Source organism: Silene latifolia, chromosome 4 (assembly GCF_048544455.1).
Source record: "Silene latifolia isolate original U9 population chromosome 4, ASM4854445v1, whole genome shotgun sequence".
Classification (NCBI taxonomy): Eukaryota; Viridiplantae; Streptophyta; class Magnoliopsida; order Caryophyllales; family Caryophyllaceae; genus Silene; species Silene latifolia.
In genome coordinates, this window is record NC_133529.1 from 65961572 (window position 1) to 65973045 (window position 11474).

Genomic DNA, 11474 nt, shown 5'->3' on the forward strand with positions numbered 1-11474 from the left:
ATGAAGGCTCGGTATTATCCGAATTCCAATCCTCTTGAGGCTATGCTCGGTCATCATCCGTCTTACACTTGGAGAAGCATTATGGAAGCACAATGGGTCCTTAAAGAAGGATGCAGATGGTTAATAAGGAATGGCCAGGAGGTTCGATTTTGGCGCGATAAATGGACCTTGAAGGCACCTTCATTTCAGATTTGGTCTCCATGTGGTGGGAATGGGGAGGAGATGGTTGCTGCTTTCATAATCGGAGATGAGTAGGATACCAATAAATTAGCCAATTGTGTGAATGAGACAGAGGCTAAAGATATCGCTATCATCCCTATTTGCCCCAATATTAGAGAGGACGAGCTTGTTTGGCACTATGCTAAGGATGGGCTATATTCAGTTAAGACGGGTTATGCTTTTATCCGATGGGCTAAAGATCAGTTTGTGGCGTCTTGTAGCGGTGGCTCTAAGGAATCTATGTGGCATGATATTTGGCAGGTTGAGGCCCCTCTGAAGGTTCGTGCTTTTCTTTTCTTTGGCGCGCTTGCTGCAAAGCTCTCACGACATAAGCAAATTTATAGCCGCGCGTTAAGGAAATCGACCCGACTTGTTGTTGTTGTTAGGTCATGGTTGAGACGGACTCTCATGCGTTGTTACACCACACGTATGCTAGAAATGTTTGGGTCGAGTTTGGAATGGATGTGGAGGAGTGGGACGATGTTCACGACATGATGGAGTGGTTTCAGAGGTGTAAAGAGATGAAGGAGCCTGAGGTGGTGGGGAGTAGGGTGATGCTTCTCTGGCCTATCTAGAATGAGCGAAATACAGTATTCCATGGAGGGGAGCGGAATATACCAAGGTCCGTCGTTGAAGGGGCTGCCAGGTATCATGGGCATTACATTAACGCTGTGCAGGACACCATCCCGAAGAGTGGAGTCGCAGAAGTAGCTCAGGCAGATAAATGGGTAGCTCCACCGGATAGGAGTTGGAAAATTAATGTTGATGCATCTCTGTTCGAGGGGATTGGGAGTGGTATGGGGGTGGTGATTCGGAAGCATGAAAATGTCGTTGGACGGGCGGTGGTGAAGCAAGTTAGGCGTCAATGGAGTGTCGACATTACAGAAGCTAAAGCGGCTGCGTTGGGATTAAATATGGCACTACAATTGGGTATGCGGAAGGTAATGCTCGAAACGGATTGCTTACATCTTTTTCATACGTTGAGAGATCGGAGCAAGCTACTTAGGAAATGTTGTCACTAAAATTTTAGAAACTAGCTCGTTGTTTGAGTCGTGTTCATTTCATTTTGTGAAGAGAGGAGGTAATGAGGCGGCTCAGGGAATGGCCCATTACCTACCAATAGATTTTTCTTTTCGACTCGGATTTGGGTGGACATGTGCCCCGATGCAATAGCTGATGTAGTTGCTTCCGACTTTATATCGGAGTTCGTTAAATAAAAGGTCATTTTCCCTCTAAAAAAAAAATTGTCAAACGTGTACTACGATAAGTAAAATATGTACTGCGGAAATAAACCGCCAAAATTTAATACGCTTACGTATATTTGACGCTATTGTAGTACTTGAAAGTAAATTAATGAATTATGCATCCTCTCACCTTCATATGTGTCCTTCCTGTATATTTTTCTTCTCTTCAACTTGTAAATAAATTTATCAATACGTCTACAATGGTATGAGCTCCTCGCCATCAATTTAATACTCCATCAATTTCCAGCTTCCCTTCTCTTTACTTTCCATTGCCAAATCCAAAGAAGCTATATATACCTTAAAAATGGAGCTACTCCTATAGGTTTGATGAGCTCCTATTTCTACATAGTTTTGGCATCATTTGGAGCTCATTTGGTAACATTTGGGGATGGTTTTTGACGATTTTCACATTATTTAACCAATTCTGAATGCATTATCATTTAGCATGTTTCTAATGAATAACAAGATGCCAAGAGAACAATGGAAGTGTCCAAGGAAGGGTGAAGAACAAGCATTGAAGAAATACCACGAGAAAGCCTTCCAAGGATCAAGAAAAGCACGAAAGAAAAGCGCACTACAGCAAGGAACTCGCACCGTGCGAGTTTCCAGACACCAGAACTCGCACGGTGCGACTTTTCTGGGTTTCATGCCGTTTTGTGTTACGGGCTTTTCCTGTGTTAAGCCCATGATTATTAGGTTACGTTAGACTATATATAAGATGTTTTCAAGTAGGTTAAGACATCTTATGCACACTTTTAATTAATCAAGTTGTAATTTGGGAATTATTCATCTTTGTTATTGGGTTTAGATCTAGCATGGAGAACTAATCTCCCTTTCTTAATCCGGCTCAAAGGTGTAATCTTTGGTTGTAAGACTACTTAATCTTTCCTTAATTATTATTATTGTTAATCCTTTGTGTTTATTATTTGAATTTTGGAAACCTTGTTTATATTGAGTAATTAAGTGTGATTTCCTTGTTGCTTAATTAATCAAGTTCCTTAATTTATTGTTGTTGGGATTATTAAGTGTGATTTCCTTGTAATCTCATCTTTGCAACACCTTGTTATTGTTGGAGTTTTTGTTCTCCACAATAGTGCATGATAATATTATTAAATCTCATTAAGGAATATGCATGGGATATTCATTGGCAATACTGGTCAGCTGATCAACGTATATCGGTAACGGTTGGCCAACTAGGGTTTGACGTTACTGTCGTGAGACGGCGGTGTTCAGCTGATCCCTTTCGGTCACACCTAAAGGAACGAACCCCAACATGAAAGCTAATTAATTATATGAGATATAGTTTAAATTAGTCCCTTGATTAAATTGACTAAGAGTTAGTCAATTAAATTGATTTAGAGAGATATCGAGTTGTGAACTCGAGGTGCGGAAATTATTATTTAATTATGCGATAATTGAATAATAAATTATTTGAGACGGGAATTAATGATTAAGCAGTTAATTATTAAATTGGTACTAGTTGACTAATGTGATTAGTATTGGTACGTAAATAATACGTGTAGCGGTATACGTATATTTACGGAGTGTTTTGAACGAAATTAATTATAGAAGCATTTAAACATGAAACGATGTTTAAATAAAATTTACACGTATTTGTGCGACAAATATAAGAACCAAAATGGACCCGTAAATGGGACATTGGACCGTGTAAATGGAGTGTAGTGGATGATCATAATCATTTCACTTTACTAGATTTTCTTCCATAAGTTGTCATGTGATCATTATGCATGTCATAATGGATTGGACAAAAATAAGAAAATTACTCCCTCACTCCATCTACTCCCTCCAACCGTGCTCCACTTCCTACAACACTTGTGTGTTGTTTATTTTTACACACTACTTCACTTGTATACTTTTGCATGTGAAAAATAATTTGTCTATCTCTCTAAAAATCATAAGCATCATTTTTACTAAGATTGTTAGTAAAACAAAACAAATACTAAGAGTGTTAGTATTATTTACATAATATTCAAGGGTTATATGGTTAATTTCTAGTTAAAATTAATCATATGAGTTGGAGGTTTGTTCTTGGGTGCAACTTAAAGGAGCTCTTCTAATTTGAAGATTGGATGATCTTGCCATTCTTAATAGCTCAGGAACAACTAAGATGGGTGATCTTGGTTGTGCCCAAATACTACCATTTCTCAATGTAAGGAAAATTGTTTTCCTCTTCTTTCATTTTTATGCTTTTATATTGCATGCATGTTACATAGATCATCAAAATGATAAATTATGAGATAATTTAATTTTTATTAGAGAGTCTAATATGAATCTATAATCTTTGAAGTGGTATCAGAGTTTAGGCTTGTAATTTGCATGTTGATTTTAAGCATATTAATAAATTATGAGATAATTTATAAAAACTCAAAAATTGTGTTAGAAGAGGTTTTAGCACGAAATTTTTGGGGCATGAATACCTACTGATCTCAAAAGGTTTGTGGTAAAAGTTGGTGATTTATGAAGTTATTTTGCTATTTTTAATGATTTTTGGTAGAAAACCGAGTCAAAATGCCGTATTTTAGTTATAAATTGACTAAAAATAGTTAAAAGTTGATTCGGGTCATGAAATTTTTATGGTGTTTCATGCATGTTTTTTACTGATTTTATGCAAAATGTTGAAGGTTTGTTTGAAGTTTTGCATGTTTATTGATTTTATGAGATAAAAGTCGATAAAAGTGAAATAAATTAATCATAATTTTGAAACTTTTGTTCCTGCCCATGATAAATTTATGTACATTTAAAAATATTATTTAAAAGTTAAAAGTGAAATTTAAAATGTGTTTTCATCTTGTTTTGATGTTTATTGATTTTAGTGGTTAAAAACCGATAAATATCGATCTTTTTCTTCATAAATTTTATCCGGATTTTTGGGGCAATTTTTCTGACATTTTGGTGTTCTTGGGAGTGTTCCAGAATACTCAAAATTTTTGTTTCAATTTTTTGGGTAATGTTTCAATTATTTTGGATTTTTACTTAAAAATTATGATTTTACCGATTAAATTAGCAAAATATCACCAAATCAAACTAATTATTCATCATAAAATTAGTGAGGACTAATTTTGAGGTTCAAAACAGTTTGGACAATTAGTTTGGACTTAAACGAGATTTAAGAGTTGATTATTGATTTTTACAAGTTAAAAATCGATTAAATCCACAAAACCGAGATGGATACCAACGATTGATAGATAGGACAATTTTGGCATCATTTTACAGCATTTTAAGCATATTTATTTAAGTTGAATGAATGATTGTCATTTACTTAAAGTATTTATCTTGTTGTACCTAGTATGGCTTAGTTTATTTTAATCGTTATTACCCGAAATGAATGGGAATAACGATTTATTTGTAATTAAATACGATCTCGTATCGTCGATTTGTAATTAATTAATAGTTTTATTTATTTTATTAATTAATGTATAATAGGAATAGCTATGTAATTCAATTGTAATAGTTGTTCTTACCGGCGTTTCCAAAAGACGGATTACATCGAGACGGAGTCTATTTTTGGAAGGTGTTTCAAATCCCACAAGAAGGAGCCACTTATGGAATGAAGAGGCAAGAGACCAAGGAGTTGGTTTCCGATATGTAATAGTCTAGTTTTTATTAACTAGGTGGCCATACTAGGATTTATTCATATGCTTACTTGTTTGCTTGTTTTATTTTCGCGCATGCCAAAATCGCCATTCACATGCATTTTATCTCGCGATTGTCAATTCACGTCATTTACATTCACCGACTTAGTTCACTTATAGGGAATTTATGACTAAGTTGACAAGATCTCTCACATAACTAAAATTGAGATTAGCCTTACCAATTAGTAACACCTATGAATCTCTTGTTCATTAGAGCCACGCTCGCCCAAGCGGGGTGTTCTCTTTTTACCTTGGGTAAGTAGGGTGGTAAACGGTTATCACACGCTAAAATTGGTTGGACTCAACGAGATATAAGACGGTCTTGTGTTCCGGTGCTAGTAGATGAATTTAAGGAAATTCGTCGACCAAGAGTTCTAGAGGTAGAATTAGTCAACGTGACTTACCGAATTTACACAATTATGGGATGTTTCGCCCAAGCGATGCTCATTTTTGTGTAATATTTGGGTCTTGGAATCATTTATATAATTTAGTGGGAGATCATTATATAAAGGTTAAAACTTGTTAAAGATGTTTCACAAGTAAAATTAAAACATTGAATGTTAATTTTTTCCTATTTTTCGTTCTTTTTCATTAATGTATATTTTATGACATCGCGCACTTCATCCTCCTTTCATCCTATATTGATTATTATACTCTTTTCGTTCTTTCATAGGAAGCGGTTTCTTTGAAAGAATTTGATAGCAATGATTGGAAATATTTTTTACCAATTCACCTACATAAGCTTACAACGATTTTTGCGATTAATATACAACTTAACGTCCATACATATTAAAAAGGGGTTTCATGTTGCAAACTCATATTACGAGTTTAAAAGGAAGTCACATTTTATCAAGAGTGTCTTGATTTCAAAAGTGACACCTCCATCATGATGATGACATATTAGTTTTAATTACTCAAGAGTAATTTAAATGTTTGCCAAAAGAGTTTTCAAAAACACAAAGAATACTCCAATATGATACCGTCAAATGGCTCAATTCGAAAAAGGCCAAATCGATTGTTTATGCACTAAAGAGTTTAAGCATATGATAACAATTGAGCAGTTAGGTAATCCAATTTCGCAAGAAATTGAGATTTTGTGTAATACTCCGTATTTATGAGTCTTTGGGTACTCTATCGAGTAGGCCTTACTATGTCGAGTAAGGGTGAGTTGCGTTTTAAAATAGTTTCTGACCTGTTGGGTACTCGATCGAGTAACTAGGATACTCGATCGAGTAAGGGGGCACTCGATCGAGTACCTTAGCTACTCGATCGAGTAGCTCGGTTAGCGGGTGATAATTCGACGGGTTTTATTAATAACACGGATTAATATATAAATCTTTCCGTCACTTTCATAATACACTTTAACAAACCTAATAACATTAAAAGGGAGATTCAAGTTACGTTCTTCGCATTCATCCGTGTTGTTGACAAATCCCGGAGCTTGAGAGGTCGGATTCCATCGTTCTTTATACCTTTGTGATCCTTGCGTCGAGGGTAAGATCTACATACCAATTTTATAGTATTTCGTCAAGTTTCGTTAAACCCTAATTTTTGGGATTGGGGGTTTTGTTGTAGATAATGATTGGTAGTGATTATGTGTATGTATGATAGGAGAAGGATTTGTAGAAGAGGCTTTTTTATACAGCTGTTGAGACCGTCTGATTGTGTTCTTCATTCGGGTAGGATTTCTACTCAAGTATTAGTCCCATAATGGGATATTGGTTGATGTATTGTATTTGGTTGTTTGATATAATAATTGTATTGTGATTGTGGTTGTGATCGTTGTTGATGGTTCTCGAGATGCGTTCTCGGCTGAGTGGGGTCACTTGCGGGAGTGGCTTCACGCCCTAGTTTCGCCTTCTGTGGAACCCGCCACATAAGGGATGTGCATATTAATGGACAAGGTTATCGCTCACTATGTGGAGCGGGGATTTGGTGGGTACGGCCTGCGGTCCCCATGGCGGTGGTCCAGTGGACGATCAGTGATTGAGATGATTGGATTTGGCGTGATTGTGTGTGTATGACAGTTAAGTCGTCATGTTTATCTTATTGTTGATATATATATTGAGTTGTGTGATTAAGATCGACCCGTTTAAATGTTTTAAAATCGTGGTGATCCATTCGGGGTGGTGAGCGATTATTGAGCAGGTATGATGTGATGCGTATGGGATAGCCGGGATGAGTCATCACGTGGCGATTAGAAGTCTTCCGCTGTGTCAGACGATATTTTATAGCTTTGATAGTTTTAGCAGTAGACCGTCTGAGGATCTTGTATTTCTTTTTATCAGTTTGGTATTGCTATGTAATCACTTTAAACTTTATTTACTTTTAAAGTTGTTTCGTTATTGTCTTATGAATATCATGCCTCGGGTAACCGAGATGGTGGCATCCTTATACCTGAGTGGTCCTGGTAAGGCACTTGGAGTGTGGGGGTGTTACAAATGGTATCAGAGCGACGATCCTGAAACCTGTAACCAATGAATCCAATGAATATAGGGAGTCAATTAAAATGAACCCGGGGTAAAGGTTGTAGGAGCGAATGCAAAGACTTGGGAGACGTCCTAAAGTCGCGAACTCGCCCTACAATTTTGAACCGGTCACTATGGGATATGAGTCGGGATCGCTATGTGTTTACCTTGTGTACTGTGTACCTATGTAGTGATGTGTGGCATGAATCAGTGGATGTATGTATGTTGAGAGTGGGGAATGTGTAGAAAAGATGGTGATGATGTGACTTCATATGTTGTTGATTGAAAGCATGTTGCATGATAGTTGGTTTACAATGTTGGTTAGAATTGTTAGAAAAATGTATGAGAATGATGAGTAATGTGTTGGAAATGGATGAATTGATTGGAAAAGATGGAGTAGCAATTGCATGAGAATATGAATTTTGTGATTATGAATATGTTTAGGTGACGAAGTGTATTTGTAATGTTGTTGTATTAGTAACATGGAAATAGGATTTGTAATGTATGAGAATGTTTTGTGTTACGAAAAGTTATAAAATTTAAAGTATGCGGTTAGTACATGACTAATGAGTTAAATAATATATGTGCATGATGGATGTTGTCGCTTGATTTTTGAAGATGGTAACATGAGATTAGCAATACTGGTTTTATGAGTACTGAGTCGTTTTGTCTACCTTGTTGTTGTTTAAGTCGTTTGGAAAGTAAAAATCAATAGTTGTGTTTTTCGTTTATAAAGAGGTTGTCTTTAAACTGTTATAACTTGAGATGCATAAATGATTTTGATGTGATTCCAATTGGAGGTGATAGCTTGTCCTTTTACGATTCTAACGATAGGTCACACGCCCAAAACGACCAAGTAATGAGTGAGTTATGACTGTTTTACGAAAACTTGACAGTGCTGAGAATTGGGGTACTCGATCGAGTAGCCTTGGTACTCGATCGAGTAAGGGAGAACTCGATCGAGTACGTTAGTTACTCGATCGAGTAGCCCTGTTGATTTGTTTTACGTGCTTCTGATCTTCACCTACTCGATCGAGTAAGTCCCTTACTCGATCGAGTGGCCTGTACTCGATCTAGTGACCCCTGTTTTGGGTCATATGCTTATCTTTTGACTTCGTTGCATATTATGTTTAATTCAAAGATGTTATTTTACTTCTTTATGCATTGTTTTACATGTATGTTGATCCTGATGCGTAAGTTACCCAATCTTATGGTGTAGTGAGTGGCACCTGTGGTGAGTAGGAGTTCGGTGGGAGGACATGAGTTCTATGTGTTGTGATAGATAGTGGAAAAAGAAAAGGGAGATTGGTATGGCTTAATTGAGGCATAGAGCATGTTTTGTGAGACGGGATGAGTGATATGATTGTGTGTTGAGTAATGTAAGAGTAAGTGAATGTGGGCAAAGAGTGATGTAAGTTTAAGGAACGTGAGAATGAAAAAAATTGAAAGAAAGGATGTGGATAGTAGCAACTTGAGATGTATAACGAATTATGGAAGGAGATGGTTAGAAATAGTGTTGAGTAAGAATATATGTAATGAAAGGTCGTTTTAGAGGAATTGAGAAAAGTGGTTTATAGTGAACTTAATGGAGACATGTCGCGACGTGGATTTACAGATAGTGACTGAGTTTGGAAATTTGTGTTATCGAGAGACGAAACTAATGTGTGATTTCCTTGGGCAATTAACGGTAAAAAAAAAAAAATGATTTCTAGAGATGTAATTGTTTGAACTTTAAATGTTGATTTTTATGGACAAATTAACGACAAGTGTGAGTGAGTGGAGTGATGAGAGGGGACACATGGTAAGGAAGAGTGAGATAATATCGATAAGAAATAATGGGATTGGAATTTTGGAGCAATGAGAAGGTGATCGGAGCACTAAAAAGTTAGGAAGAAGTAATAAGGAGTTGAATGGTCAATTGCTTTAGTCGAGTGTAAAAAGAAAAGCATGAGGAGAGTAAAAAGTAAGCTAAGGAAAATTTTCACCGGAGTTATGTGATATAAAGGTAAGGAATCATCGAAATGTGTGATATTATCATGAGGATGTTAGTTAATGGTTATATGGGAGCTTCAGGACAACATGATTAATAATGAGTTTCGAGAAATTAAGGAAAGTAAGAAGTTAGTAGAATATCTGCATGATATGAGATTTTGGTGGAGAAAAGGATGATGATTCAATTAAGGAAAATATTGGGAAGAATGTTGAGGTAATTTTGTTCATGGATTCGATGTTCGTTGTTTGGGATGTTAACCAAAGATAGAAAAGAAATCATGATGTTTAGAGATGAGTGAAGAGGTTTGATGTCCTGGGACGGTGGTAGTGTTATGGTCTTTGACTAGTGGTTAAGGGTGAGGGTATATTAGAAAAGTGGCAATTCTAAAGAGGCTGATTTTGTAAAGACTGAATTGATAAAAGTATGGTTGTCAGGAAATATAAGACATAGTCTTAGGAGGTGGTTTCTCATAATGAGTGTTGTTTGTATGGTTATGTATGGCGGAAGGTCTTTGGTGATGCGAATGGAAGAATGTGATGAGGGCATGCGAGTTAAGCTCGGACAACAGGTAACCTTTGTTGAGTGGTAACTTACGTGATCAGGATTGACTGGTTGGATGTGATTACGGGTCTGTGATATATAAATGTTTGTGTGAGGTTTTGACCTCACAAGACGTGGTATGGTGTGATTATCATAAAGTTGTTATTTGAATGTTCTGTAATGCATGTTGAGTACGCTAATCTAATTGAATGATATTCAAAAAGGTAATAATTTGAGTGATCTGGCATGACTGGCTATACTTGTATGTATTCATGATACATGTCAAACTGTGATATGGTAAGAGGATGATATTCACGAGGTTATTATCTGTTTAATTCATATAATATGTTGCTTGTGATTTAGTAAAGTGGATTTGAGTAAGTTTTTCTTGTTCGAGAAGTTATGTTGAGCCAGTACTTATGGGATTGTGTAAGTTGTGATGACTATCGATGTGGTTGTGGTGCCTCGGGTGGTGATCCGGGCACGATATTTAGTGTTGTGATGCGGGTATTTTCGCACTGCGGTGTGGCTGTTGGTGGCGGTGTTGTGATGCCGTCACCGGATGTGGTGGAGTAGGCAGGATGTTTATGATTCGAGTTTCGAAAGTACATACCAGTTATACAAAGAATGTTGTTTTGTTTGATGTTGCTCCCTGCGAGTTTCAGTTGGTGCAGATAGACAGTTGTCTTGTTTATTGATGTTTCTTACCAGTTCAGTTTTGGTATGAGAGTAGAGTATGATATGAAGAGAGTTGTATATGTTTTCGTTGTTGTCATGGTATAGTGACATTCTGTTGATGGGACACAGTCGTCAGAAGTTGTTACAGTACTTTTGATCTTGTTTTAAGATGAGGCTTTAGACATAGTCATGGTAAGTGATCGGTGGAACATGTGTTGTATTGATCTGGACGCTGCAGGTGGTTCATAATCAGATTTTGGGACAGTGAGTGTAGGGTGTTGGGAATTCGTGTCATGTTAAGTTTTGTATGAGTTTTGCGGTAATAAAGAAAAGAACTTGAGGATCTAGTGTGAGTGTACGTAACAAGTGTGGATCGTGAGTTATGCTTTTGACGATAAGAGTTTTATGTAGTTTATATAGAGAGGTGTGTCATGTTGCGGTAATAGGGAACAAGTGAAGTTTTGGATTAAGTTAAGGATTTTGTGGTATAGGTTAGGTGGTGTGACGAGCGAAGTGAAGTATGAGAGTTGTTTAAGTAAGAGAGCCTTGGATCTGTGCATGGCGAGTGTTTAGGTTCTAGGTGGTTATCTTTGACATGCGGTGGTGATGAGGATAATGAAAAGATATATCTAGGATTTAGTATTAGTGAGTTACGAGGACGTAACATTTATCTTAAGAG